The sequence below is a fragment of the Pteropus alecto genome, unplaced genomic scaffold (genome assembly GCF_000325575.1).
Source record: "Pteropus alecto unplaced genomic scaffold, ASM32557v1 scaffold384, whole genome shotgun sequence".
In the NCBI taxonomy this organism is placed as follows: domain Eukaryota; kingdom Metazoa; phylum Chordata; class Mammalia; order Chiroptera; family Pteropodidae; genus Pteropus; species Pteropus alecto.
This window is the reverse complement of record NW_006435066.1, coordinates 15,523-20,936: the sequence shown is the minus strand read 5'-3', so window position 1 is coordinate 20,936 and position 5,414 is coordinate 15,523. Positions and strand designations below refer to the sequence as shown.

The window sequence follows — 5,414 nt, the reverse complement described above, 5'->3', positions numbered from 1 at the left end:
TTTAATTTTATATAGGGATCTATATGTGCCAGAGTTGAAAATTAAGAATTTTAGCAGTTTTTCTTTCAGGTGAATCATCTAGGGTTTAAGCATGCTGATTTTCCAAATTGACCAAATCTAAAGTGGACATGGTCTTCTATTTTATCCTTTCTTTTTTCCTGCAAAAAAGCTTTATTGTTTCAATTTGGTACACGGTATGGGAAAGGGCTGCAGAATGGTTAGAAGGCTGTCTATTGGTTGCAGGGAGAGGTTCAGGCACAATGCCTACACCAGGGGGATGCAGAGGGGCTCTTCAAAAGCCTGTGGGCTCCAAAGGCTCTTAGTCATGCTTGAGGGGGGGCCTTTCAAAGAGATATTCGCCCATCCCAGCCTGGCGGCTGGCCAGCCTGAGGAGGTTATTCAGGTGGTCGCCCTTCTTCTTGATGAGTTTCACCTCGTCTAGGAAGTGGCTCTCCAGGAAGTCACAGAAATGAAGGTCTTGCGGGCAGAACACAGGGCATGCAGATCGAAAACGGTGTGGTTAAGGTTCTCATCCATGACCATGGAAGTTTCCATGGCATTCTGAGTTTTACCCAACTCATCTTGAGAAGGCTTCTGCAGGTACTGGAAAAGGGCGTGGCCGCCACGCTGGTTTTGCATCTTCAGGAGACATTGGGCACCCTCGCATTTCTCATTGGACAACTTACGGAAGAAATGGCCCACGCCTTCCAGAGCCATATCATCGATGTAGAAATAGAAGCCCTGAGAGAGGTAAGTGTAGGAGGCCTGTAGATCCAGGTTGATCAGGCAGTTAATGGCAGCTTCCACCTTAATGGAATAATTCTGATGGATTTGAGAGCTCGTGGTTATTTGGCAATAAGAAATTAAGCTCAAATCATGGTATTGGCTGGTCTCAGAGGCCAAGGATGGCTGAGAAGGTTCTGAAGGTTGCAACTAGAAAAGAGATTGAAGAGTGGTTGAAGGCTGAAAGAAGGGGTGTCTCTGGGTCTGTTCTGTCCAAACACTGATTAAAGTAAGAGACAGATCCAGGGGAACACCAAGAACACTGCCCATCCTCCCATCCTGCTTTGTTTTGTTTTGTTTTGTTTTGTTTTTGAGAGAAAGGTCTTAGCACAGCCCAAACTCATTAATCAACAGAGTTAAAATCTACCTGAGTGGATTCAACACCTGAAGAAAGACAAGATTTTTCTTTGAAAGCTATCTAAAGTCAATTATAAAAGTCATGAAGAGGTTCATCACACATTTGTGAGCAAGCCTCAATTATGTTCCAATCAATACGCTTTGGGAAGCCCTAGTTATTCTCCTATCAAATTGCTTAGTGATTGCCTTAGCCTAATTATATAATAAAATGGAACACTGCTGTCTCAATTGTAATCCCAAAGACTTTTCAGGATTTTTCTCATCAGTTTACATCCAATGCTGAGGCTGACCTTTACCACAAGTATATGGATTAGCTGAAAGAAGTCAGAGAAACAGGGTTGATAAGTTTGAATGACTATATTAAATTCCTCAGAAAATAAGTGGGGACCCTCAGTTACTTTGGGAAAAATCTCTGACTATGGATTTAAGTTCCACTTTAGTCCAAGGAATATAAGAAATTGGGGGTTTAGTAGAGAGTTTGGAGAAACATGGAGGAGTGAAAGATGTAGTCAGATCTCTCCCCTTGAAATAACAATAGGCTGAATATCTAAACTGAACAGAAAACAACCAAGCTGCATGCCAGTACATCAGAGCATGAGATCTGCGCATAAGAGATACCACAGGACAGAATCCTGGGTGTTGGGTGGTAGACTAGGAGAAACAAAGAAACTGCTTCTCACAGCTGGAACTCCTTGTAGGAGGAGGGGGAGGGGAAAAGGTGCAGTGAGTTCCCTGAACAGCCCCACCTGAGATAGTTGTGAGCTCCATGCAGCTGGTGGCAGGGCCCAGTCACCAGGGCAGAAAGCAGAGAAGCGGACATGACAGATAAAAAACAGTTGATTTTTACCATCTGTGGTTGCAAAACCAAGGCTGAGCCATACCCTTCATTTCCCAACCCAGACGGCACCTCCCCCCATATCCTCCAAGACCAAATGCCAGGGAGCCCCAGGGGAATCTGAGCGAATGCTACTGAAACTGTTGGTAACACTGATAGGGACTGAGATGAAGAGTAGTGAGCGTGAATAAACATCTATAAGAAAAAAAAAAAAGGCAATGTTAAGGCACCTACTGGAAAACAAAAGAAATGTGCCTTCTATGCAACGGACTAAAGAGAGACCTTTATATAATAAATCCTTCTGGAAACAAACAAACAAACAAACAAACAAAAAAACAGAATATATTTCCATTAATGCCCAAGTGGAGAAATAGTCCACTAAACACCATGAACAACCAAGGTGACAAGGCATCTCAGAAAAAAAAGAGAAAAATCTCCAGAAAATAAGCTTAAAGACATAGAAATATGCAACTTAAATGACAGAGAATTCAGGATGGTACTTCTGAAAAAGCTCAGTAAGAATTTCAGGAATTGAAAATACAACTAGATGAGCAGAATGAGTTCTTAATAAGAAGACTGAACCCTTCAAAAAGAACAGAACAGAAATTCTGGAGTCAAAAAACACATTACAAGAGTTGAAAAATGAAATAACAAGCTTGGGAAATAGAGTTGACAAAATGGAGGAAAGAATCAATGATATCAAAGAAAGAAATCTAGAAATAAATCAGAAGGAAGAAGAGAGAAATTGAAGAATGAAAAATAATGAAAGAGAAATACAAGAACTAGCTGGTGGCATCAGGAAAGGAAACATAAGAATATTGGGCTTTCATGAAGGGGAGGAAAAGGAGTAGGAACTAGAAAACATTTTTAGACAAATGGTTGACAAGAATTTCCAAAATCTAAGGAATCTAAGGAGCTGGAGCTTGGAATTCAAGAAGTCAACAGGACACCAAATTATCTAAACCCTAAAAAGCTTTCTCCAAAAACAGAGTATTAAAAGTATCAAAAATCAATGACAAAGACAGAATTCTCAAGGCAGTCAGGTAGAAGAAGACAGTAACTTATAAAGGAAAACCCATTAGTCAGAATACTCAGGACAAACCTTACAAGCCAAAAAGAAGTGTAATAAAATATTCAAACTATTAAATGAAAGGAACTATCAGCCAAGAATAATGTATACAGCTAAGCTCTCTTTTAGATATGAAGGAAAAATAAAGACTGTTCCAGATATACAAAAATTGGAATTCTCTTCTATGAGGCCTGCACTACAGGAAATACTGGAAAGGAACAGCTCAGCTAAAACAATAAGGTGACTATCAGGCAAATAGAAGCTGAGGAGTGCAACCCTTAACTAAAAACAGGGCATTATAAGCTTAAAAGTAAGATGAAATTTGCTGTATCAAGATAGTAATGAACATTCAGCATAAATAAGGACAAATTGAGACAATGATGACTGAAAAGGGAGGATTCAAAGATCCAAATTCACAAAGGGGAATGGAGATAAGGCACATGTAGAAGAAAATGGACAACTGTATGTATGTATGTATATATAAATATGTATATATACACATACATATGTATATATATGTATATTTATATGTATACACATATGTATATATACACATATATGTATGTATATATGTATATATGTATATATGTTCAAAAAAAAAAACCCACAAACCCCAAAAAAAAAAAAAAAAAAAAATCCAGAATTGAGACACATAACATAAAATAAGAGGAAACAGAGGGCAAAACCATAACACAACCAAATTAAAATAATAGAAGCAATAGGACAAAGAAACAATGGAGACACCGAGCTATGAGAGAACAAATGATAAAATGGCTATAGGAAATGCTCACATATCAATAATCACCCTAAATGTAAATGGCCTGAACTCACCAATAAAAAGGCACAGAGTTGCAGAATGGATCAAAAATCAAAACCCAACCGTATACTGCCTCCAGGAGACACATCTCAGCTCCTAAGACAAATATAGACTTAAAGTGAAAAGATAGAAAATGGCATTCAGAGTAAAGTAGGAATAGCAGTACTAATATCAGATGAAATAGACTTCAAAATAATAAAAGTAAAGAAACTGAAAGTCACCTCATATCGATAAAGGAAATCATACACCGAAAAGACAAAACACTTATTAACATCTATGCTCCCAATTAGGGAGCCCCGAAATATATAAAGCAATTACTAACAGAACTAAAGAGAGGAACAGACCAAAACACTATTGTAGTAGGGGATCTAAATACCCCACTGTTTGATATAGATAGTTCATCCAAACAGAAATTCAATGAGGAAATAACATCCTTAAATGACACATTTGACGCACTAGACATAATTGACATTTACAGAGCCCTTCATTCTGAACTGCTTATACATTTTTCTCTAGTGCACATAGGACATTCTCAAGAATTGAACACATACTAGGACACAGAGATAGCCTCAACAAATATAAGAGACTTGAAATTATACAAACCATACTCCCATCATAATGCTCTGAAACTAGAGATCAACTGAAAAAAGAATGCGGAAAGAGCCACACATACATGGAGATCAATCAACATGCTACTGAAGAATAACTGGGACAGACAAGAAATCAAAAGAGAGATCAAGAGATACATAGAAAGGAATGATAATGATAATACAACATATCAAAACATTTTGGACACAAGAAAGAGGTCATAAGAGGAAAGTTCATATCATTACAGGCTGCTCTCAAAAGATAAGAAAGAAGCCAAGTAAGTAAACAACCTAATGCTTCATTTTAAAAACTAGAAAAGGAAGAGTAAATGAAGCTTAAAGTCGGCAGAAGGAAAAACAATAATCAAAATTAGATCAGAAACAAATGAAATTAAAAGCAAAACAAAACAAAAAACAATAGAAAAAACTGCATCAAAGAGGCAGTTCTTTGAGAAGATTAATAGAATTGACAATTTCCTGGTTTTTTAAAGAATAAAGAGGAAGGACTCAAATAAGCAAAATCAGGGATAAGAGAGGGGAAATTATGACAGACACCACAGAAATACAAAGGATCAAACAAGAATACTATGAAAAATTATATAATACTAAACTTAATAACTGAGAAGAAATGGACCAGTACTTACAGAAATAAATGCAACCTTCCTACACTGAATCAAGAAGAAATGGAAAATCTAAATAGACAGATCAGTAGTACAGAAAATGAAACAATCATCAAAAACCTACCAAAACATAAAAGTGCAGGACCATATGGCTTCACCAGTGAATTCTGCCAAATGTTCCAAGATTTAATACCTATTCTCCTCAAACTCTTCCAAAAAATAGAGGAGGAAGCAATAATTCCCAACTCATTTTATGAGGCCAATATTACTCTGATACCAAAATCCAGTAAAGATAACACACAAAAAGAAAACTATAGACCTATATCTCTCATGAACACAGATGTAT

At 37.3% G+C, this 5,414-nt stretch overlaps 1 pseudogene; it reads right to left on the bottom strand.

Moving 5' to 3' along the window:
* Nucleotides 1–319: 319 nt before the first annotated feature.
* Nucleotides 320–933, bottom strand: LOC102886489 (annotated as a pseudogene).
* Nucleotides 934–5,414: the final 4,481 nt, after the last annotated feature.